This window comes from Arvicanthis niloticus, chromosome 21 (assembly GCF_011762505.2).
Source record: "Arvicanthis niloticus isolate mArvNil1 chromosome 21, mArvNil1.pat.X, whole genome shotgun sequence".
NCBI lineage: Eukaryota > Metazoa > Chordata > Mammalia > Rodentia > Muridae > Arvicanthis > Arvicanthis niloticus.
The window spans coordinates 29,707,173-29,733,230 of NC_047678.1; the positions used below are offsets into that span (position 1 = coordinate 29,707,173).

Consider the following 26,058-nt stretch of genomic DNA (forward strand, 5'->3'; position numbering starts at 1 on the left):
GAAACCCTGCTTTAACAAACAAATTAAGTATGCCCCATTTAATAGCCAATAGCACATAATAGCAAGTTTGACAAGAGGAGTTGGATTTCCAAGTGGCCGTGACAATGTATTCCATCCCCAGAAAGCTGGAATGCGAACTCACCAAAGAAGAAAGCATGGGATTCATAATTTGAACTGTATTTCTTTCTTTCTTTCTTTTTTTTGAGATGAAGTCTCAGTATGGAATATGTAGCCTTGGAACTTGCTATGTAGACCAGGCTGGCTGCCCTCAAACTCCCAAAGATCTACCTGCCTCTTCCTTGACTGCTGAGACCAGAGGCATGCACCACCACAGCCCTGGCTTGTATTTATTCTTTTGAACTTCAAAGCTCACTGCTTCCAGGGCCAGGCACTGTCCTGAGACAGCCAACACCGCCTCCTGTCAGTCTTCCTATTTCTTCACTGGCTTAAGATTTCCAGACAGCCAGTTTCTCCAAGCAACTGTGGGAATCACAGCAGGTAATGGGCATAACCAATTTATAATTTTCTGAGACTGAAAGAGTGTTTTATAATTCATTTCTCTTCAGGGAAGGTCATGGGCTGAACTTACCCAGACAGATCATTTTCCAGAACATGAGAACAGACTGTACCTCTGCTGTTTCAGTTCTGCAGTGAGCTCTTGCCACCAACTCTCCGGCTTTCATTTTGGGAATTTCATCCGTTACTGTTAACACAAAAGCGATACTTACCAAAGCTTAAGAGTGTGGCAGTGTGTGTCTGGGGTTCTGTCCCTTTCTGCTTCTTACTATCTGTTGACTTTCAGGTCCCGCCCCAGAAGTGACTGCAACTTTAAAACAGTTATTGAAAAACTCTGGGCACTTATTCCTTCATTTCACAAATATTAACCTTTTCTGGTATCTTTATTAATTTTGCTTTAAAAATAATTTTCTTTAGTTGTTAAACAATGAGACATATATAGCTTTAATAATCTATAAAAAGGTCATAGCTGGGCACATTGGAATGTTCCTTATTTAGCCAGAAGCAACAGGTCTGAAAGATCATGAGCTGTGTCTGTGGCTGTGTCCTTGTCATCAGCTCCTGATAGCTGGGCCTTCGTTGTGAGGCCAGTGTCTCCATTTTTTTCCCTCTGGGCTGGCTGTGACCTACTCATTTAACAGTATGTGTGGACTGAAGACAGTTGTCGGCCTCTTCTTCTCTGCTACAAAGGGGCTTCAGAACACTAAGAATTTTCCTCAGAAATAAGTTCCATAGAAATTCAACAACAACAAAAAAGGCTTTTAATTTTACTTCCGTGGAGTCTGCTGCAGCCATGCTCTCCTTACTCCATGTGACATTGCACAGGGATCACTGTCTCTATTCCACCACTCTTATCTTCCCTGTCAATAAGATTTCTGCCCCTTTATCTCTTGTGAAGGGACTGAGGGGTGGGGCCTCAGTTGTCATCACTCCTGCTGATGTGCTCCAGTGACTCTGCTTTGCAGTGTCAGCAGGTACTCTCCCTGACAAAGCCACTGCTCTGTAGAGAACACCACACTGTTAGAACTTCATTGTTCACAGGCTCCCAGCAGGAAATGGTTATTTCTAGAGTGGAGTCTATGAATCCATTTGGGTAGGAGGAGGTAGCTGTCCCCTGGCAGCCTCTCAGTGCTTTTACTACTGGTTACAATCAGCCAATGCTGACCACTAGTAACAGTCTTCCCCGTTCTTTAGAATTCCTCTTCCCTAAAGTCATATGCCATTCATTCTAACCAACATGGAATCAATAGAGAAACTAGGTGCTCCTCTAGGTACCTGTTCTGCACACAGCCTTTTAAAGCACCATGAGAATGGAAAAACACAAAGCTGTTTGGTGTGTTGTTGCTTTTACAGATGACTATAGAGAGCATGTCTAAAGCCACAGAGAGCATAAAACATAGGCCTGTGCTCACACACAGAGCTGGGCTTAGAGAATTTGATCAGATATATGGCTGAGGAGACATAGGAGGAAGATCTGTAATTTGGATGCATGCCTGTAATCCCACACTGAAGCAGGACTGCCAGTCTGAACTACAAAGTGAGTACAAGGTTAGCCTAGGCTAGAGTGAGACCCTGTCTCAAAGCACACAAATGAACAGAAGCTGCAGTAGTGGCTTGGGTATGACTTGGGGCCCATAAATAGGGGTGATGACCAGGAAGAATGGCAAAATCAGGCTAAAGTGACATTCAGTAGCCATACACTGGAGTGAGCTACTGAATGCTAGTTACGCTGTCCTGTCAAAGTATTCCCAAGAGTCCTGGCCTGCTCGCTGCTGCTCTGTGGCTGTGAAAAGACAGGATGACCAAGGCAACTCTTAGAAGGGAAAACATTTAGTTGGGCTTGCTTTCAGATCAGTTCATTTCATCATGGTGGGAAGCATGGCGGTGTGCAGGAAGACACAGTGCTGGAGAAGTAGCTTTTGAAACCCAAAACACTTTCCCTTCCCCCAACAAGGTCACACCTCTTCATCTTTCTCAAGTATGCTGCTCACTGATGATGACCATTCAAATATATGAGCCTATGGGGGCCATTCCTATTCAAACCACTGTAAGAGGACCCCAGACTTAGGAGGCCCTGAGACATTAGCACAACTGAGTCCATGATGGCAGTACCATTCAGGCTGTAAAACTCAGCACACAAACAGTACCACCTGCCAATCCAGACTTCTTGGAAAATGTCTAAATGTCTAAATGTACTAACCTTAGCTTCTGTGGTTTGCTCTTTTTTTGTTTGATTTTTTTTTTTTTTTTTTTTTTTTTTTTTTTTTTTTTTTTTGAGACAGGGTTTCTCTGTGTAGCCCTGGCTGTCCTGGAACTCACTATGAAGACCAGGCTGGCCTCGAACTCAGAAATCTGCCTGCCTCTCTCTCCCAAGTGCTGGGATTACTGTGGTTTGCTCTTATGTAGGGGTTAGAAAAATTACTGAAGAGAGCAACGTTCAACTCATATCTGTTGCAGGAACCCTGATTCTGCAGATGGTTATCACAGAAGGAATTTCTTCCCTGGAGAATGGAGGCATGAGGGAGGACAGGAAAGGCTACTTTTCTCTACACTCTCAGGCCAGGGGAGACAGAGAAGCTGCTTTCCACCCACAGAAGGCTGATGACGTTCACTGACGTCGTTAACACTGAGCTGAGGCTCCTTCAGTCAGCTAGTGTTGGGGTCCACACTAGCCCCACGTTGGGTGCCAAAATAATGTTGGGGTCCACGCTAGCCCCACGTTGGGGCAGCCAAAAACGTCGCAGTGCAGGCAAAATGTTGAGGCCTAGGCCGACCCACGTTTTGGCGGCCACTGTATCCCGGCCCAAGCGGCCGCTCGGTCTGCGGCTCGGGGTTCAGCAAGAGCGAGGGTGAGGGCAGACTCTACCTAATGTCTGATGTGTCTGATTCTCTCTATAGTCTGATTCTGATCTGTTCTGTCTCTGCCTTTTATATGTCTCACTTCTAAGCCACGCCTCTAAGTTACACCTTTAATCATGCCCTTAGGTCTTGTCTCTAACTCTGATCTCTATACTTCTAAGTTATACTCTTAAGTCACACACCTTTAATCTCACGCACCTTCAATCTCAAGATTATCGGAGTGTGCTCAGCTGTTGTAGGCTATTGTAATCCAAATCTCACGTCAGGGTATATGGCTCAAGATGGCTGCAAAGCTGATAGCTGCTTTCTGCTAAAAGTCGGCCCCCAACATTCCACAGCTGAAAGTAAAGCTGGAGGGCAAATAACTGCTTCCTTCCACAGATCTGTCACCATGAGAGTGACCTTCTCAGTTGCCATCCTTGTTCTAGCCAGCTCAGTGTGGACTTCCTTTGCAGTTGGTGAGTTACAACTTCTTGCTCTAGCCACTTTTTTTCTGCAATATATCTAATCTCTGGGGATATTAGAAGTGTAAATACCATTAGATTCATTCATTCATCACTCATTCATTCATTCACCGTGGTGGAGATTGAGTACCTTGTGCATACTGGCTAAGCATCGTACCGTTTAGCTATATTCCCAGTCTCACCATTTAGATTTATTTGATCCTTAATACCTCATTTTACAAACGAAGCAGAAATCCAGAGAAAGATTCCTACAGTGTCACTTGTCTCACAACTGGGAGTTGGACCCCAGCCTTTCAAACCCAGGGCCACTGGTTTTCCAAATACTAGAACTAAAGAGGACACTCACCTAGGAAGCACTCATTACCACAGCATTCATATCTGTACATATCTCAAGCCCCAAAAGAACATCAGTAGGCTCTGTAGAAGGAGACTCTTTTCTTCTGGCTGATGATTGACAGCGTTTAACAAATGCAGCATCCACAGTTAACTGTGGAGGCTCTGGGGGCCCAGAGATAGCTTGTAGGCAGTAATGTACCCAATTTATAATATGGGAATTTATTACGAATAGTCAGATTAGTTGTTTTTAATGTTGAGCTTGAACGCTTTCTTTATTGGTGGCTGCTTATAGGCCTACAATGGTTAAATTAAATGATGATTTATTCACTATTAAAGGTTTTTTCCATTCCTAAAGAGCTGTCCCTCTTTTGGCTATAATTTAAATTTACATTGAAATTTAAATGTACATTCTTTCCCATTTAGAGTTTGGTTTTTTTTTTTTCCTCAGCATTTGCACATCAGTGGCAGCGATCTGTGTGGCCCATTTGCCGGATATGTGTCTAAAATGGAACCCTGGTTATCAATAGCAATTATTTTCCTCAAGCCTGAGAGAACGTTTGCTTAGTAACAGCTTAAATTACTGTAAGACATCATCCATATTGCTCCCAATATCTTAAACACCATGCTGGTTTTCCCAGGGCCCAGCACTAGCCTATTACATATCCAAGAAATATATAGTATGTGCTGCAAACTGGGCTAGATAGCGTGCATGGCAATAATGTCCCCAGATTCACAGTAGGACACACCAGTGGTGGAAGATACAGTGACAGCATGACGTATGCCAAGTATTAATAAATATTTTCATAAAGGACTCATAGATGTCAGGCATGGTGGTCCACACCTTTAATGCCAATACTTGGGAGGCAGAGGCAGGGCATCTGTGACTTTAAGCTTGAGACCAGCCTGGTCTACAGAGTGAGTTCCAGGACAGCCAGAGCTATGTAGAGAGACCCTGTTGTTCAATGATTTGAAGTTATATGACTCAACTGTAATTCTGTATGATTCTTCTATAATTACTTACATGTAGACTAGTGAAACTCAACATCCTTTAAGATGTCTCAGCATTATCACAGATAATTTATAACTTAATATAGATTTTCTTAACCAACTAATACAAATACAAGTGGCAGGGATGGTTGAGGGTGGCTCACTAGAGTACTTGCCTAGCATGCACAAAGCCCTGGGCTCCATCCCTAGTGCCACGTAACTGGACAGAGGGACACACATCTGTAATACTAGCACATTAGTAGGAGGCAGCAGGAGGTAGAGGCAGCAGGCTCAGAAGTACAAGGTCATCCTGGACTTATATAGAAATCCCAAAGCCAGCCTAGTCTACACAGACCCTAAAGAAAGATGGGTGGTAGGGTCAGCTGTCTAGCAGAATAAAGAGGACTAGTTGTCAGGCGAGAGAAGAAAAGGGAGATGTGGAGGGTACCTGGAGGAATATTGCCAAAGCACTTTCCTTTAAGGCTTATCTTATGTGCACACATGTTTTGCTGGTGTTCACATATGTGGACCATGCTGGTGAACTGGCACTGTTTGTTCACTGCTTTCAGAGGCAAGAAAAGGGCCCTGGAGTTATGGGTGGTTGTGAGCCATTGTTTGGGTGCTGGGAACTGAACATGGGTCTTCTACAAGAGCAATAAGTGCTCTTAACTGCTGAGCCACCTCTGCAGCTTCAAAAAATAGTTCATACTTACATAAAAATGTCTGTATGAAACCCAATACCACATAAAATTACATATACCAATTTTAAAAAAAGAATTTTAAGAAGAAAAAAAGTTAAACCTATGAATTTTCTAAGTTATTTCCCCATGAAGTAGATGCAGCAGATCTCTGCTTCACTCCTGTTTGTAGAGATCAGCTTGTGCTAAGAAGGAAACCCTGGGCTCTAATGACGGGATGGGATGCTCCTGCATGAGCAGGGCCCCTGCACCTACCCTTTTCCCTGGGGTCATAGGCAGGGCAGTAACTCTTCTGTGTGTGCTGCTATCCTCCAGATTTCTTTCTTCCTATGGGATCTCACATGACCGAGGAACTTCTACAAAAGACAAAGGTGAGCTATGCTTTCTAGGCTCCAAGAACAGGGGGAGAGAGAGAAAGAGAAAGGGACAGAGAGAGAGAGAGAGAGAGAGAGACTCATTTGGTTGCCCCTTGAAGCTCTTCCACACATTGCTCCAGTCTGCAAGCTACCTGTGAGATCCACCATTAAATGCATGAGGAGGTCATGGCTCAAATTCAGGTTAGTTTTATACTGGTGTGAACATTATCTCCACAATGATAACCAGGATATTTATACATCACTCTCACACCCAAACCCCAAGATGCATTCTGTCAACCCTTCCTCTTATCTGTGATGTGGTAAGTTGGAATGTACTGCTATTTAAGACAGTATGGATTGTAAGTCACTCACCAATGCTTATAATAAATCCCAATTTTTGCCAGATACGATGTCTCATGTTAGTTCTAGTACTGGGGAGATGCAGGTAGAAATTTCTATGTGAGTCTAAGACCAGCCTAGTCTACATAGTAAGTTGTAGGACAGCTAGAGCTAAATAAAGAGACTCTGTCTCAAATCAATCAATCAATCAATCAATCAAACAACCAATCAATCAAGTAACAAAAAAGGAGAAATATCAAAGTAGAGAGGCAGAGAGGCAGGTGGATCTCTGAGTTTGAGGCCAGCCTGGTCTACAGAGGTCCAGGACAGCCAGGGCTACACAGAGAAAAAAAGTAGAAAAGGAAACAATAAAAAGAAAAATAAAAGAAGAAATTTCCTCCATTTTTTTTAGAAATTCCTTTCCTTTCTTATTAATAACTATTTTAATGTATGTGCATCTGTATGAGTGCGCACCACATGTACACTGGTCCCCATGGAAGCCAGAAGATCCCCTGGAGCTGGAGTTATAGGCAGTTGTGAGCCATCTGGCACAGGAGCTGGGAACCCAACTCCATTCCTCTGGAAGAGCAACAGGTGCTGAGCCATCTCTCCAGCTCCAGAAATGCCTGTTTGGGAAGATGTTTCCCAGCTTTTACTTTCTATACTATCACAATGACACTTTGTGATTTGTAGAACAGAGACTTTCTTTCTAATAAGGAAGAGGAGGGAGGCTAGGAAAGCACAGAACATTTACTATAGTTATATAGGGAACAATGGTGAGGACCAGGATAGATGTGGAGGATCTGAAGCCTGTCTTCTGAACTCCTGGTCTAGTGTTCGTTACTCCATCCATCATTCCTGCTACCACTAACAATGGTCAAAGGACCTGGAGGGAGATGAAGGAAGCAGTGTTCTGTGTCTCACTTCAGGCCTTGTGCATCAAGAATATACAGATGTGCTGGATACTCCCCTACTTCAAGGTCAGTGAGCCTATATGTGGCAGTCACCAAGAAACCTACCAGGGTGAGTGCCAGTTCTGCTCCAGAATTCTGTGAGTCTTCAGTTTATTATCCCTTGCCTCAGCCACTCACATTCTTCCCTTCACACACCCCTCTATTACTTGCTTTTTTCCATTTCTTCCCTCTCTCCTCTTACTCCCCAAAGTTGAATGGGATCCTGGTCCAATAATGCAGAAACAGAAAGCCACAGAGGTCAGAGTGCAGTGCCTGGCATGGACAATGACCAAATGGAGGGAACTCAGTAGCAAGTGGGCACAGGATTCAGATCATGTGACCATAGCCCAGTGGGTTCACCAGGCCACAGAACAGCCTAATGAAGCAGAGATGGGCTGGTGAGATGGCTTGGCAGGTAAAGGCACTTGATAACAAGCCTGATGACTTGGTGTTTGGTCCTAGGGACTCATATGGTAGAAGGACAACCCTAAATTCTAGAAATTGTCCTCACCTCCACAATACACCATGCCACACATGTACACAAACACATGCTCATGCACACACATAAAATATGTAATTAAAACATGTCTTAACGAGGAGGAGGGGGATGGGCAGAAAAGGAGGTGTGGTGAGGAAGAGAGGATGAGGAGCAGAAGTGAGCTGGGTGATAAGTTTGCCCAACTAAAGGTTTATTGGTCTTTAAATGCAGATTATTCCCCCACATAGCTTACTTTTTTTTTTTTTTAATGTTCATCCTGTCAGTGGTTTAGTTTGGGGCTTGTAACATTTAGCTTTTGAAAACAACTACAAAATGCCCAACTCTTCGATCCAAGACACAGAAGTATACACATCACATATGGCTAGGTCAAACATCCCTCCCTCCTTGTCATCATCCTTTTTAAGAAAAAGAATAATCTTCTTGGTCCATATGAGAGATGTTTGGCCAAGAAAGAATGAACTTTGTTTTGTGTACTTGGTTGTACAAATACTAAAACTTACACTAGAGCCCATAAAAGTTGTGAGGTGATTTTGTTTTGTTTTTCCAGACAAGATTTCTCAATGTAACCAGCCTTGGCTGTCTTGGACTCACTTTGTAGACTAGGCTGGCCTTGAACTCATAGAGATCCACCTGCCTCTGCCTCCTGAGTGCTCGGTTTAAAGGAGTATACTACCATGTTCAGCTGTGAGGTGAAATTTTTCTATCAGCCTCAATGACTGGCATAGATAACTGCAACAAATACCCATAGCACAATAGACAAAGAGGCACTGTTATATACAAGCTCACTTTTACTATATTTAAAAAATTAGAGATTGGGGAAATGATTCAGGGGGACCATGTTTGTGACACCAGTATAAAGAACAGAATTCAAATCCCCTATTCCACCTGAGGAAGGCAGCCATGGCTGCTTGCCTGTAACCCCAGTGCTGAAGGGCAGAGGCAGGAGGACCACTATGGCTTGTCAGGGTTAGCTCTGGGATCAGTGAAAGACCCTATTTCAAGAAAATAAAGTAAATGAAGATAGAGCAGGTTATCCACATGTACACAGTGAAGCAGGTACCTACACACAGATGAGTAGACAGCACACACACACACACACACACACACACACATACTAAATAAACATAAAGCTGTTTTCTTGAGCTGTAGAGATAGCTCAGTGGTAGAATTCTTTCTTGTTATATGTGAAGCCCTGTGTTCAATATCTCCAACAACTCAAAAATAATTATGGTGTCCATGTGTGGTCCTGGCACTCAGGAGACAGACACAGGCAGATGGCTGTGAGCTGGAGGCCAGTCTGGTATACATAGCAAGGTCTAGGCCTGCCAAAGCTGCACAGTACATCCATCTAAAACAAGGCAACAAAACCAAAAATAATTATAATAAAGTATATTCACCTGGTGATGGTGGTGCACATTTTAATCCCAACATTTGGGAGGCAGAGGTAGGCAGACCTCTGAATTTGAAGCCAGCCTGGTCTACATACTGAGTTCTAGGACAACCAGGGCTACACACAAAAAACCCTGTCTAGAAAAATGAAAATAAATTATTTAAGGAAATTAAATATTGTCTTAGAAATTGCCCTTGGGTCACAAACAAACTTTACAGTGCAGCAGTAATTTTACTGGGGACAGGGGGAGTCTGCCCAACTCTGTCATTCCCTTTTAGCTCCCAAGTAAAAGACATGATTTATTAACAAGCTGCTGGCTCAATGTCAGGCAGGTTCTGAGCTATTCTAACCCAACTATTAACAACCAGATAAATGCACCATTATTGGCTGTCTTAGGGTTTTCCTGCTGTGAATAGACACCATGAGCAAGGCAACTCTTCTGAGGACAACATTTAATTGGGGCTGGCTTACAGGTTCAGAGGTTCAGTCCATTATCATCAAGTCAGGAACATGGCAGCATCCAGGCAGGCATGGTGCAGGGAGAGCTGAGAGTTCTACATCTTCATCTAAAGGCTGGCTTCCAGGCAGCTTGGTTGAGGGTATTAAAGTCCATTCCCACAGTGACACACCTGCTCCAACAAAGTCACACTTCCAAATAGTGCCACTTCCTGTTTCCCCTGGCTTTCCTGGAACTCACTCTGTAGACCAGGCTGGCCTCGAACTCAGAAATCTACCTGCCTCTGCCTCCAAGTGCTGGGATTAAAGGCCTGCACCACCACTGCCTGGCTTGTCAGAAGTTATACTGGCACGGCACAGTTTGTTTTTCTCCTTCCTTATTAGGGAGTTAAGTCCCCAAAGACCACAGATTGAGATGTGCTACCTTTGTTAGCTTTCTCAACAGCAGTCTAGTCCCAGAGCCGGGGCTGCAGGGGTTCCCAGTCACCAGGAGTCTGACTCCATGCCAGAGATCAGCCTCCTACTGCCACTGAGAACCCAGATAGCATGGAATCTTGTCATTCCAAGCTGCACTGCTGAGAGCTCAAAGTTGATCTGTCTTTTGAGGGAATTAGAGCCCCAGCCTGTGTGACTACTCAGTGCCTTGTGGGGCATTCACTACTTCAGGCCTTGCTCTGAGCTAAGCAGACCTTCTCTGACAGCTGCCTCTAAACCTTCCCTTCCCTACATCTCCTCTCTCTTCTCCCTTCTCTTGCCTGCCCCAACCCCAACAACCACCTTCTTTCTACTTCCTGAGACAAGGTTCTATGGCCCAGGCTAGCCTCAAGCTGGCCTGTAGCTGGATGATCTGAATTCCTGATCTCCCTGCCTCCCTCGACTGTTGGTATTCCAGGTTATCTGCAGCCACACGGGGATTTGAAACTGTCATCTGAATGATTATATTTACTTTGTTTGGGTGTCCTAACTTCTGTGTGCACATGCACTGTACTGCATGACCTAAGTCCTTGGCACTGTCTGCCAAAGCTGGGCCACTGTATGGAAGGAACACAACACACATGGACCAGCACACTTCATGACTTAGGGTGAGAGGAAGCCCTAAAATAAACTGTCAGGAGCCAACTTGGGAGAAGCTAGAAACTAGCAGGTGACATTCCCGAGATGGGTCCACTTTGGATTCTAATTTATGACAGAACTAGGGTAAGTAAGGCCCATCAGAAATTCATTTTTAGGAAAGATTCCTGCTGTTGATATGTTTCCTGTTATTAAATATATGTGACAATCACTAGGTATTAACCCTACTTAATGAGAGATCTCTGGAGAACAATGAAGATGTACTGTCTTGTGATGCTATATAGACAATTTCTATTTGTTTTCCTTCTAGTTGTTTTGAGACAGGGTTTCTCTGTGTAGTCCTGGCCATCCTGGAACTCACTCTGTAGACCAGTCTGGCCTTGAACTCAGAAATCCACCTGCCTTTGCCTCCCAAGTGCTGGGATTAAAGGCGTGGGCCACCACTGCCCCACAAATAGATGATTTTTTAATTCTTAATGATGATCCTGGAAGAATTCCTAAAATAATGTCAGTGGTTACTAAACTGTTCTATACTGAAACTACTATTAGGTTCTCTCTCTCTCTCTCTCTATCTCTCTCTCTCTCTCTCTTTCACTCACTCTCTCTGTCTTCTCTTTAAATTTATTTAATGTATCTGAGTACACATTCACTGTCTTAAGAAATACCAGAAGAGGGCATTGGATCCCATTACAGATGGCTGTGAGCCACCATGTGGTTGCTGCTGGGAACTGAACTCAGGACCTCTGGAAGAGCAGTCAGTGCTCTCAACCCTGAGTCATCTCTCCAGCCCCTATTAGGTCTTCTCTGATGTCAAAACTGCAAGAACTCTGCCAGTCTTTAGAAAACTAGAAGCCACATGCCTCTACTAAATAAAAGTTTATTTACAGAAGTTAAAAAGCACCATTTACATGACAGGAGATGTGTGTGCTGAAGAAATTAAAATAGGAAAACATGTCAGTGGGAGTCACAGGCCTCTTGTTCAATGTTGGCAGCCACTGCAGAGGCCAGGCTGTCCTCCTGGCTTTTCAGCCGTTCACCTGGATGGAGAGAGAGCAGACAAGTAGAAAAGGCCTGTGCTGAAGTCACTGCTCCAAGGGCAGGCCCCCACTGGCCAGAGTGCACTTACGGATCAGCTCTGCAATGGCTCTCTGGGTCTGCTTCTCCAGCTTCTCCAGCTTCTTGGCCACATCTCTCTTGAGATCCCTACATCAGGAGATAGGGGAAACGCAGAAGTAAAGGGATAGAGATGGATGGGCAAGCACATAGGGCTTAGGCCTCTGTTGTAACTGTGAAGTAGGGAACCCAATCCCTTCAATCCTGGAAGCCCCTCTGAGTGAGCTGAGAATATGGGTGAGGGAAGGTGCTGTAGGCACGTCTCTTGGTGCCTGTAGATCTGTGGGGTGGGTGACAGCACCTACCACAGTGCTTTAATTTGATGAAACAGCCATGAGGTGTGTGCTGAAGGAACTCCAGAACTAGAGAACTCAGGCTGATTTTAGGAATTCTGGAAGCCCCAGGAGTGGGGGTGGGAGGCTGTGGCCAGAGAGGGAATAGGGCTGACAGTTGGCCACCACAAGTTCCTCTCTGATGCTGACTTAGGGGACATAGAAGGGGGATCCCAAGGAGCCAGCCACCATTCTGTTTCAGTCTTCTACCTTGACTGAGTGTGTGGTAGGTGTCCCCTTCTCTCAGTTACCTCGGTGGAGTTAGGAAGGCTGATGGATGATAGGGTCCAGAAGAGCAGAGAAGGTAGCATCATGTTCTCCCCAGAGCAGCATCTCAGGCAAGATAAATATCAGAGCACTGCAGAAAGATCCCAGGGCCACACCATGCTAGCCCTTAACTTCTGTGTTTCACCTATCTCCTGATGTAGGGATCTCAAGAGAGATGTGGCCAAGAAGCTGGAGAAGCTGGAGAAGCAGACCCAGAGAGCCATTGCAGAGCTGATCCGTAAGTGCACTCTGGCCAGTGGGGGCCTGCCCTTGGAGCAGTGACTTCATCACAGGCCTTTTCCACTTGTCTGCTCTCTCTCCATCCAGGTGAATGGCTGAAAAGCCAGGAGGACAGCCTGGCCTCTGCAGTGGCTGCCAACATTGAACAAGAGGCCTGTGACTCCCACTGACATGTTTTCCTAGTTTAATTTCTTCAGCACACACATCTCCTGTCATGTAAATGGTGCTTTTTAACTTCTGTAAATAAACTTTTATTTAGTAGAGGCATGTGGCTTCTAGTTTTCTAAAGACTGGCAGAGTTCTTGCAGTTTTGACATCAGAGAAGACCTAATAGGGGCTGGAGAGATGACTCAGGGTTGAGAGCACTGACTGCTCTTCCAGAGGTCCTGAGTTCAGTTCCCAGCAGCAACCACATGGTGGCTCACAGCCATCTGTAATGGGATCCAATCCCTCTTCTGGTATTTCTTAAGACAGTGAGGCTATCACACTGCTCTCCCTGATCCTGCACTGCTACCAGCAATGCATCTCTTTCCTCTCCCAGTCAGAGCTATTGGTCAGTTCTACTAGAGATCAGGCTGTGGTATGCTAGGGTTTAGCTGTGATCTTGGAGCCTGGGCTAAGCTGTGAGCCTCTTGGTTGGTTCTCTAGATGACATCATCTTGCTTGGCGTCATGAAGACTGATGTAGGTACAGCCATCTGGAGCTCCCCTCCAGGAAGATTACACCTACAGTTTGCAGGGCCAGCCCCAGCAGACTTCTTTCTTATCCTGGTTCTTCTTGAGGCAGCAGAGTGAGAGGAGCTGCGAAGAAGGTGAGACTTGGTCTTAGGAGATATTTAGGATTATTTTATAATAATGAAATATTTACCTAAGTCTAAGTCACTTTGCTACTGTAGCTGTCCTACCTTGAGGCCAGAAACTGCAGTCTCTTGGGTTCAACCTCAATGTAAAACAGCAGGCTATTAAGTAAAGGATTAATTGTTAGAGCCTTTCCCCCTTTGTCCAGATGCTTCTCCCTGGTCAGGTTAGGGGGAAAGGTGGAGAAGTAAACTATGGAACCAGGGGAAGAGAGTCAAGCTAGCAGGAGGAAAAACTTTTACATAAGCAAATATGGAGTAAGCTCATATAAATTCATAGACAGATTCATGCATGCACACTTATACATTTTTATTCAAACCAGTGAGGTCCAGCTTGTATATGGTCTCACAGTTACAGTTGGACACACATACCCATACTAACATGCATTTGGAGCAAAAGACCAAGCACCAGTGCAGAAAGAACTCACTCATTCTGGATGAAAAATGAGCTCCAATCTTTCTTGCATAGAGAAAGAAAAAGCTTCTGCCCTTTTATTGCTAACTGAATTAAACTCAAATCTGTAAGAGAAGAAAGTTTTCTTCTCTTTAATAAGACTAAGCCTGCCTTGCTATTAAGAAAAGGCTTGCTCTGTCCCATGGACAGGAGAAGCCTGCCTGCTCCTTCTCTTCTCTCTGCAGCTTCCTCTGTTTTCCTTCTTCCCTTAGCATGCTGCATATTGCTCTCTTAGTTTTTTAAGTTGCCTTATAGCTTATAAGTTATTCCAGTCTGCATTCTTGTCCTACTCTCTCCTCCTGCTCTGATGTCACAGTGATGTCTTTACTCTTAATACCATTGCTCTCAATGGTATGTATTTACTTCTAAGTTCTTCTTGTGTTCAGTTTTGTCTACAAAAGTTCTCCTCACCTCAGTTCTGACTCTGAAACAAACCTATCTACAATGAATCAATTCCAAAACTGGTTATTGTATCATCAATTCTTATACACTGCAAATGAGAAAAGCAGGTTCATTTCCAGGCTTTTCTTTAGCTTAAAGAAAAAAAAAAAATCAAGGGCCTAGTGAGATGGCTCAGTGGTTAAGAGAACCAAGTATTCCTCCAGAGGTCCTGAATTCCATTCCCAGCAACCACGTGATGACTCACAACCATCTGTAATGGGATCTGATGCCATCTTTGGGCATGCAGGTATACATGCAGATACAGCAAATAAAATAAAGAAAGAAGTTTTTCTTTTTAAAAAAATCACACTCTCACACACTCACACACACACATTCTCACACTCTCTCACACACTTTCTCACACACTCACACATTCATACAAACACTCATAGACACTCACAAACACACTCTCTCTCTCTCTCTCTCTCTCTCTCTCTCTCACACACACACACACACACACACACACACACACCACCAGCAGCAGCGTAAGTAACAAAAAGCCAAAAGCATAATTAAATTTAGTAAAATATTAGAGGCAGCAATCAATATAGCCATTTCTAAGCCCTAGCTCCATTTGCATGAAAATTATTAATTACCTCTTCTTCCCTCTAAACATAATCTCCCCTTTGAGTCAATCTTGCCTCCTTTGAAAGGCAACCTGGTGAAGTCCTTGTTTCCATGGAGCACATGACTCAGTCTCACAAGCTTCTCATCTTCTGGGTCTAATGGCCAAACTACCTCTGCCCGAGTCACAATGGAATTATCCACTGCAGGTATCACAAGACTGATAACTATTGTCTCCAAAGGAAACAACCCAGCTGACAAACAAGTTTGAGCTGTTTCACCCACCACAGGACACTCTTACACTCCTCCAAGGTCCTTACTTCCTTGACATCCCCCCTCATAAATAACACTAACCTGTCATTTCCCCTTTTGCTTCAGACCCAGACCTCGGCCTACCAACTCCTTAATGTCATGCAACCTGGGCACTTTAAAGATTGCTGGCTATGTGTACCCCCTGAACAAACTCACAATTGCCACTTACAGCTTCTCCAGTGACCCTGTCAAGTCATCTTACTTCACCTTTCACCAGCTGCCCTGACTCTGCTGTTGCCAAGGCCCCATACCTTTTCTCTATCACTCTTAACTATAGACTTAAGGTGTTTCTCATACTAATCTATATAATCAACTATCATATTCACAAGGTCAAATTTTCAAGTTTCCCTTAATTGTCTTTTAAATATAAACTTAAATGTTTATCATCATGCTAAATTTATATAGATTCAATCTCCCAGATGGAAGGAGAAAGCCCTTCTTGCTTTTTCTGCTCCACAAAAGGTTTTTGTCTTCCCTAAATGCATCTCAAATAGTGTTCATGTGGTTAACAGATTTATCTCTTTTGTAAACTTATAAGCTCCAGGAAACCCACTCAGATCCATGTATCATAGACCAAACAGACTCCATCTAGATAAGTACACCTGCCAATCAATAGCCTGAGTTTCTACCTGTTACCTATTCCAGAGGATGAGATTTCTCTCCTGTTCCCTGGGATTGGGACTTCTCTCACCCCAACCACCAAGACCTAAGGGTTTCAAATGTACACCTAAGAAGATTATTCTCCCCAAAGTACTAAACTTTATTCTCTACCTCTAATATATATACATATTTCAGCATCTTGCTATGTCCAGGCATCTACTCAAAATCTGCATCCAGGACAGCTCCAGAGAAGCAACCCACAGATGCGCCAACACCTGCTCTCACAGACACAGATGCTTCTACTGGACCTGCTTCTTCCTATCCACAGATGGTCCCACAGATCCTGGATAGCAAGGAAACAGCCAATTCTCCTAAGACTGGACCAACATCCCCACCTCCATTTTCTTAAGTGTTGGGAGCCGACTTTTAGCAGAAAGCGGCTATCAGCTTTGCAGCCATCTTGAGCCATATACCCTGACGTGAGGCTTGTTTTTCAACAGGCTACAATAGCTGAAGCATACTCTGATATCCCACATATTTTGTTTTGCTGTTTAGTGCCCCCAGCTGTAAGGAGCACGTGGTAGCCACGCCTGCAAGGCATGCAGTTCACGTGCTGTCCACGTGCTATCCATGCCATACATGCCTGTAAGGTGCACGTGCTATCCATGCCTGTAAGACTTACATCGTATCAACACCTGCATGGCAGGTGGTATCCACTCACCTAGAAGGCACTTGGCAAAAGTGTATAAATACCCCAGATTTCCCTTCAATAAACGAGACTGGAGACTTGATCAGAACCCCTGTCTTGTCTCCATTCTTCTCGTCTCTTCCCCTTTACCTCCTCTCTCTCTCTCTCTCTCTCTCTCTCTCTCTCTCTCTCTCTCTCTCTCTCTCTCTCTCTCTCTCTCGACCCTGACCTGCGGAACAGAGCGGGCACCAACTCTTAGGTTTCCCAGGGACACAACACCTCAAAGTCAGCAGGAAATAGCTAAAGATCACGATGACCCTATCCCTGGTTCACCACCACCTCTTTCTAGTTTCTCCTTTTAATAATTAAACCAAAATGGAGGAATGTGAGCATGCCTTCTAGGCTCCAGCCTAGGCAACAGCCAGGTAGGCCTGGCTTGCCATAAAAGGGGCTGTTTGTCCCCTCCTTGCTCTCTCTGCCCCTTCTGTCTGGCTCTTTTCTCTCCTTAACCCCCGTTTCCCTTTTCATTCTCCCCTCCCCTCTTTTTCTCTCCTCCCTTCTCAATGCCTTAAATAACCTCTATTCTATACTATACCCATCATATGTTTGGTACCTCAGGGGGAAGGGATGCCTCAAGGTCGGCCCACCAAGGCACCCTCCCACCTCACCATACTTTGCTCTACAAAACATATCCTGATCTTTTTTAAAAAACACAACACAGTCTACTTCTTCCTCTGTCTGCTCTGGACTCTTCTAGATGCCTCTGCCAGCTCTCTTATATCTACAGTAAACAACCTTAATCATTATCATGGAGAGTCATGTCAGCAGTTTCTTTACTGAATCCCCTCAAATAGCTTTAAAAAAAACCCTCAAAGCATTTCCAGCAAAATCAGGAACAAGACAAGTATATCCACACTCTCTACTCTCCCTCAAAATGGTATTGTTTTAGCTAGAATAATCAAACAAGGGAAGCAAACAAAAGGGATGTCAATAGGAAAGAGAAGCCAGAGTTGCCTCATTTGCAGACACTATGAGCCTGTACTTAGAGACCCTGAGACTCCACAGGAACACTCTTAGAACTGATAAACTTCCAGCAGATTGATAGGCTATGAAGTTAACATGGGAAAAAAATTAGTGCCCTTCCTATACAGCAATAGACACAGTGAGAGAGGATCAGGGAAGCCATCCCATCCACAACAGCCTTGAAACTCTACTCTGAAACAGCCTGGTGGATGTGGTACACGCTTTTGATCCCAGCAGGCAGAGGTTGGCAGATCTCAGAGTTTGAGGCCAGCCTAGTCTACAGAGCAAGTGTCCCCCAAGGCTCTCACACAGTGAAACCCTGTTCCAAACCAAAAATACAACAACAAACAAACCCTGGAGTAAGAGGCCAGAGTGATGGGTCAGCAGCTCAGAGCAAGTAATGCTCTTGCAGAGGACCCTAGGTGGGTTCCCAAAGCCTACACAACATCTCAGTCTCTGGCCTTGGCCAGTAGGCACCAACCACAAACTAACACAGGCACACACACATATAAAATAAAAAATATATCTGGCACCAACCATAAACTAACAAGGCACATACATATATAAAATAAAAAAAACATATCTTAAAAAGGAATACCTGGGGAAACACAACCTAGTATGTGAACAATCTCTATGATAAAAACTTTGAAACAGGCCTGTTGGTGGTGTCGCATGCCTTTAATTCCAGCACTTGGGAGGCAGAGGCAGGTGGATTTTGAGTTCGAGGCCAGCCTGGTCTACAGAGTGAGTTCCATGACAGCCAGAAATACACAGAGAAACCCTGTCTCAAAAAAAAACAAAAAAAAAAAATTGAAACACTGACAGGCACTGAGAGATAGCTTAGCCGAGGACCCGAGTCCAGCCCACAGCTCCAGTGCCCACAGCTTACAGCCATGTGTAACTACAGTTTTAAGGGACTTGACACCCTCTTGTGACCTCCACAGGCAGCAGACACACTTGCATCACACATACATATATGCACAGAAAACACTCATAAAATAATTAAATCTAAAAAAGGGAGGACAAAGCAGGTGTGTCCTGTAAACCTTTGACACATGGGGGGCCAAGGTAGGTGGATCTACATGGGGACTTCTAGGACAGTCAGGTCTATACAGGGAGATCCTCTCTCATCATCACCAACAACAAAAAGATGAAATCACAATTCACATCCAGGTAACTTTTGCTACTCATTGGCCAGACTCACCTTGTGAATATCCCAGGTGTAAATCTGGGCCTCAGAATTTACGATACAGACAACTGATCTGTCTTGTCGGTTTCTTATTAAGCCAAGCTCGGAGAGATAACATACATATTCCCAAAATCCTGCAAGAAAACCCCAACAATATTTGGACACCAGACAGTTGAGGGGCAACTCAAACCAAAGAAGGTATCTTTTTCCTCTACCTTGTAGAAGGCTTGTATAAAAGTTGTGGTAAGGATGAAGCAGAGGCAGTCAAGCACACTGCAGGTTGGTCATTTGTTCAGATACAGTTACTCTTTAATGTGCTTCTATAGATACAAAATGGGTATTGGGGGCTGGGGCTGGAACTCAGTGGGCAGAGGGCTCAGTTCTGTTCCTAGAGGCCTATAAACCGTAACCCAGTTCTCATTTGGAGGCAGAAGGATCAAGGTGATTGGTGTTTTCTACATGAAGAATTTGAGGTCAGCCTGTAATACATGAGATCCTGTCTTGGGAGAAAGAAAGAGAGAGAGAGAGAGAGAGAGAGAGAGAGAGAGAACAAAGGAAAAAAGAAACAAAGAAACAAAGAAACAAAAGAAATAAAACAGCCAGATATAAAGATGTCCCAGTCCCAGTGAAGGCAAGCTGCAGATCTTGAGTTAGAGGCTAGTGTAGTCTACAGATCAAGTTCCAGGCTAGCCACAGAGATTTAGTTTCAAAACAAACAGAAAAGGTAAGATTTTTCCCATCAGGAGAACTGATTCCACAAAGTTCTCTACACACAGACACACACACACAGTGCCATGTACACACATCACATATACACACTAAAAATAAGTGAAAGAAATTTAAAAGTATCTCTCCATCAGAAAGCTGTTCTAAGGAAGTTTTTAAAGAAAAAGATAACTACTAAAGCCTATCTAATGATTTCCCCACTAAATTCTCTCTGTACTCTAGGGAAGGTATGAAGCCTTCAGGGCAAGGGAGCGATATATAGAGCTGGTTTTAAGATTTTGAGCAACCACTCAGCAGATCACAGATTGGTTCTATGGCTAGCCTAGCACTGCAGCTCCATCCCATTAAACTACAAGTCCCTTCCTCTTAATGAGTGAGAATGTAGGACTGCAGAGAATGGGAAAAACCAAGTGGGTGTCTCTTCTAGCAAACCTGTTATCTCCGTATAAATTTCCTTGTAAGTGAAATCTTCTGGCTTTACCCGGGACTTAGTGTGTTCTTGCCATATTTTATAATGAGAGAACTGCTTCCATGTCTTTGTGCCCAGGAGCTGCGGGGTGACGTCCTCACAGAAGTGCCATCTCTTCACACACAGCTTCCTGCAATGCACAGTTGCAATCCCATCAGGCTGACCCCAGTCACCTCACCTTAGAGCCACAGTTACAGTGCATACAACTTTTATTCACTAACCATCCTCACACAGCAGAGGTCCTGGTCCAGACTGAGGAGGCCTCCTCTTCCCTACCTGCCCCATCTCATCCCTTCTTCCCCTCTCACCCCGCCCCTCTCCTTACTTCCACAGGATATCACTGCTTGCAATTGCATTCCAGTCCTGTGGGAGAGAAAAGAATCCTTAAATCAACAACAGCCCCCTTCCCCTTGCTCTCAATTTGGTCTGTGCTGGGCCTACACAGGTTAATCAAGCACAGTCCTAGCTCCCCAGGCCCAGCCAGCCTGGAGAGACCTACCCCAGCAAACACAAATCACCTTGGGAGGGCTCAGAGGAAGGAGGGCCGGTCTCCACAGGTCTGACAGGGAGTCTCAAGGATGCCACATATCAGCAGCACTTCCCCTGAAGGCAGCTTGTTCTTTTCATTTAGCAGAATGTTGTTGTCACTGTTGCTGCTCTGAGATAGGGTGTCTAAGTAGCCTGGGCTGGTTCTAAATTCATGTAATTGAGTATGACCCAAACTCCTGCCATCTTGCTTCCACCTCCCAAGTGCTTCAATTACAGGCATATGCCACCACTCCTGCCTCATTGAACTGTAGTTGAGGTCTTCAGAGTGGATAATGCTAACCCATGAGAATATATATCTGTTTGCTTTTCTGTAGGTTGGCTCTCCTGTTGGTCAAGAGAAGCAGCTGAGTTCCTGAGACATTAATGTGCCAGAGCTGAGCAGACAGGTCTGAATGAGGTAAGTTTAAGGAGGGAAGAGAAGCACAAGAAGGAAGGGAAGGAAGGGAAGGAAGGGAAGGAAGGGAAGGAAGGGAAGGAAGGGAAGGAAGGGAAGGAAGGGAAGGAAGGGAAGGAAGGGAAGGAAGGGAAGGAAGGGAAGGAAGGGAAGGAAGGGAAGGAAGGGAAGGAAGGGAAGGAAGGGAAGGAAGGGAAGGAAGGGAAGGAAGGGAAGGAAGGTTGTGTGAGTACAATGCTGGGATATCTGAGACAAGGTCAAAGGGGCCTTATGATGCACCAGAAGGAGAGTTCAGCTTAGGAGCTTTTTTTACCTTGTTCACTTGGGCAGCCTGTAGCAAACTGATGCCAACCAGATAGGAGAGGATTCTTAGCAGCTCCACATAAGGAAAATCAAACTCCATCTTACTGGGCCTAAGTCCACATTGACTCTTCTTTCTCCTCCCCAGCTTGCTCCAATTTTAAAGGCTTGGCCAAAGATTTAACAGAGCTGCCACCTACAACTCCTCAGGCTTTGATTGCAGCAAGCTGCAGGTGTGTAGACTCTCAGCCTCACATCAATGCACACACACACTCACCAGAGCCAGATACACTCAGCTAAGAGTGTTCACACCTAAATTCACTCCACAGTGTTATTCATCTCATAGATGAGCTCAACAACCCCTGCCTGGCACTGTGGAGACCAAAAAAGTACATGAGCTGGGGTAGCTCCCATTGATGATGTACTTGTCAGAACTTTCTAGAAAATACAGAGTAATACACTAATTTTCAACAGGCTAAAGACTGAGACTTTGTGTCAGAAATAGAAAAGTAAGAGTCATGCTGATTTTGTTCATGCTCGTTATGTTAGTGACCAGAAATCAGAATGTGTTTTCATCTAACATTACCTTCTCCTGTGCGGCCACAGGGTGGAGCTTAAGTCCTGGACCCTTGGTAACTGTGCTCCTTTGTCATTTAAGACAATAACTCAGGGTTGAGGATTTAGCTGAGTGGTAGAGCACTTGTCTAGCAAGCACAAGGCCCTGTGTTCAGTCCGCAGCTCTGAAAAAAAAAGACAAAATAATACAGACAATAACTCAAGGAACCAGTGCTATGACAGAGTGTACGGATATATGTATATACACACAGAGACACACAAACATACAAAATGGACATATGTATATGCACACAGACACACATATACAAAATCGACATATGTATATACACACAGAGACACACACACAAAATGAACATATGTATATACATACAGACACACACACAGACAAAATGGACATATGTATACACACAGAGACACACACACAAAATGAACATATGTATATACACAGAGAGACACATTTCTTAAACTATGCTCTCTACTGAATCAGACTGACAATAGTTTTGAGGACTGCAGAACCCACCCCTGACTTTACTACTACAGAGTTGGAGGGTTGAATGTGAAGCACCCAGCAAAAGCAAAGCAGCCTGAAGAGAGGACAACAGGCCACAGTGCAGGCTCCAAAAGGAGCCACAGGCCTCCTTGTGCTATACTCTTCTCAATTTTCTTTCTTTCTTTCTTTCTTTCTTTCTTTCTTTCTTTCTTTCTTTCTTTCTTTCTTTCCTTCTTTCTTTTTTCCTTTCTTTTGTTCATTCTTCCTTTTTCTCTTTTCTTTGTTGAGACAGGGTCTCTCTCCAGCCCTGACTGACTAGCCTCGATCTTGATATATATAGTCCAGGCCTCAAACTTACAGATCAGCCTGACTCTGCCTCCCAAGGGCTGGCATGAAAGATGTGTGCCACAGTGCTTGGCTTTGGACTTTCTGTTTGCATGTTTGCTGAGCCAGAGGATGGCCCTGGCTTCTTTCTCTGAGTGACTGATTTAGATGTTCACATGCACAGCTCTTATAACTCCTTATGATAGTCATGAGGCATTACTACCACAGACACCTTAACAATGGATACTTTCCATCCATGAAGGAGATCTGATTATTTTATAATGTATAATTGTTTAAGGGATGTGTGTGTGTGTGTGTGTGTGTGTGAGAGAGAGAGAGAGAGAGAGAGAGAGAGAGAGAGAGAGACTGAATGAATGAATGAATGAAAGAGGACATCATCCTCTAGGACATTCTAGGCCATCCATGGTCCAGGATGGCCTAGAATTCACTGTGAAGTTTAGGTTGGCCTCAAACATGAGATCTCTTGCCTGCTGAAGCCAGAAAAGGGCATTTGACCTCCTAGTACTGAGGTTACAGACAGTTGCGAGTGGTACTGACACCATGTGGTTACTAAAAATCAAACCCAGGTACTCTGGAAAAGAAGCCAGTACTCTTAACCACTGAGCGATCTCTCCTGCCCCTAAACAGATACTTCTTCTCGCTGTATTTAAACCTGTATTTCAATAATGGTCATCTGGCAAAGGGATCATCAAGGGACCAGTAGAGAAATGAGCTGGAAAACATTTTCTGGGGCTCTGACATTCACCACACAAGGTGAGTAGAACATGGTTGTTGCAGTAGCTTCCTGGGCCATTAATAAGTGAGTGTCAAAGAGATGGGGTGTGTGGGAAAACACACTGTCTCCCAGGTTTAGACATTGCTTATCTGACAGTGGTAGGGCCCTGTTCTCTGCAGGAACACTAGGAGACTATCCACCCCTTGTCTCTGCCAGGTCCCAGAAGCTACCCTGGCATCCCTGGACCTGAGAAACGGTGGTTCACTGTCTCTGCCACCAGTCAATGTTCTCATCCCGGTCCACATTCTTCTCTGCTTTGTTGTATCTCATTTTGTGGCTCTGGTGGCCTAGGCTCACTCTGTAGACAAGGCTGGACTTGAACTCACAGGGATCCACCTGCCTCTGCCTGCTGCTGAGTGGACTGAGTGCTGGGATTAAAGGTGCATATCTTCAAGCTGAGATGCCTTTTTGTTTGTTTGTTTGTTTGTTTGTTTGTTTTTTTGAGACACAGTTTCTCTTTGTAGCCCTGGCTGTCCTGATACTCACTCCGTCAGCCAGGCTGACCTCAAACTCAGAGATCTGCTTGCTTCTGTCTCCCAAGTGTTGGGATTAAAGGCGAATACCACTGCCACCATCATCCAGCTAGGATGTCTTTCTTTTTAGGTCACCTGTAAATGTATTCAGAGCACATCTGGGTAAATAAGATAGGTTCCTCATTTGAGATTGATAACCCAGTCACATCTTTGATTTTTAAAATTATGTGAATGAGCATGAGTGTTTGTGAACTTGATCACAGGTGCCCACAAAGTTAGAGGTGTCAGATCTCCCTGGTGCTAGAGTTGCAGGAAGTTGTGGGCTGCCCCAGGAGGTTGTGGGAATAGAACCTGAGTCTTCTGTAGAAGTGGTTTATGCTTTTTTTAATTGATGACCCCTGTCCCCAGTCCTACCCAGTCATATATTTTATCATATTAAATGACATTCACACCTGTGTCAATTAAGGCAATACAGGTTCCCGGAATTGGGACATAGATGTATCTTTTAGAAGGGCCCACCATGACTGGCCACTGCAGTTATTGAATAAAGACATATTTGCACATTCACAGCGTTTGGAAATCCTGTAATACCACCTTAATTTAACAACATTAACGAGGGACGGAGCAAGAGTGCACACAGGTTCTTAACCAGTGCATGCTGCAAATAGCTGGGACCTTCCTGGGTACGGCAAGATGTCTATAGCTCTTAATAACAGGCTTCAGTGTGTTATCCAGTTGGTTTGGGATACTTGTCATCACAGTCTTCAACTTCCAGTAAGACATTTGGCTACCCTGAGGTTCTGTAAAGGGACAGCTAAGGCTCAAAACACCCTTCCAGAGAAATGGAGGAAGAGGGACGAAGGAGAAGCTCAGATCCTGCAGCCCAGGCAGTGGACAGAATACAGAAGGTTCTGAGGATGACTGGGACCGGAAACATCATCTGACTGCAACCACATTAGACCTGGTCCTGGCTAGTTGTATGTCAATTTGACACTAACTAAAGTCATCTGAGGAGGGAACCTTGATGGAGAAAATGCCTTCAAATGATCAGGAGGTAGGCAAGCCTGTAGGGGATTTCCTTAATTAGTGATTGATGTGGGAGGACCAGCCCATTGTGGGCCATTCTATAAGGCAAATGGTAATCTTTGCAACAACAATTTTGTTAAACCTAAGCATTTATATAGTCAAAAATAGGCAGGGATGCTGGGCAGTGGTGGCACATGCCTTTAGTCCCAGCACTTGGGAGGCAGAGGCAGGTGGTTTTCTGAGTTTGAAGCCAGCCTGGTCTACAGAGTGAGTTCCAGGACAGCCAGGGCTACACAGAGAAACCCTTTCTGAAAAAAAAAAAAAAAAAGTAAAAGGAAAGAGAAAAAGAAAGCAAGAAAGAAAGAAGAAAGAAAAGAAAAATAGGCAGGTAACCAGGCACACCATTAAATTTCATCATTCAGGAGGCAGAGGCAGGTGGATCTCTCTGAGTTTGAGGCCAGCCTGGTCTACAGCCAGGTCTTAACCTGGTCTACAGCCTGGTCTTAACCATCTTAACAGGTCTACAGCCTGGTCTTAACCATCGGGCCATCTCTCCAGCCCTGAATGTTACTTTTTTAATTAAATTTTTATTGGTTTATTTATTTTTGTGTGTCTACATGTGTGCATATGTTAGCTGTGAGTGGGTATCCACGGGAGATGGAACAGGGTGTTGGATGACCTGGAGATGGAGTCCCAGGCTAGCCCTGTATTTTGATGTTAAGAGGTAAATCAGTGCCTAAGAGCAGTTGTTCTTGCATGTGTCAACACCCACATGGCAGCTCACAGCTCCAGTTCCGGGGGATCTGATGCCCTCTTCTGAGGCACTCAGGAGGTACCCAGACATACATGCAAGCAAAACAGACAAACATACCTGTGAAACACTGTCAGAAGCCAGGACCCTTGCCTCTTACCCTCACCCCCTACTTCTCCCC

General features: G+C 44.5%; 1 long non-coding RNA gene across 4 annotated transcripts in view; it reads left to right on the forward strand.

The window, feature by feature from the left end:
- Positions 1 to 218: 218 nt before the first annotated feature.
- Positions 219 to 26,058, forward strand: part of LOC117725058 (uncharacterized) — a 156,807-nt gene continuing 130,967 nt past the window's right edge. The window contains exons 1-9 of one of the 4 annotated variants that reach the window (XR_013105570.1): positions 219 to 498; positions 3,757 to 3,833; positions 6,176 to 6,231; positions 12,798 to 12,874; positions 12,964 to 13,092; positions 13,525 to 13,687; positions 21,062 to 21,144; positions 23,480 to 23,605; positions 23,784 to 24,257. This is a non-coding gene — a long non-coding RNA (uncharacterized LOC117725058). Of the gene's footprint in view, positions 499 to 3,756; positions 3,834 to 6,175; positions 6,232 to 12,797; positions 12,875 to 12,963; positions 13,093 to 13,524; positions 13,688 to 16,298; positions 16,889 to 21,061; positions 21,145 to 23,479; positions 23,606 to 23,783; positions 24,258 to 26,058 lie in introns of those variants that run through there. The other 3 variants (XR_013105569.1, XR_013105568.1, XR_013105567.1) reach the window with 3 other exon arrangements.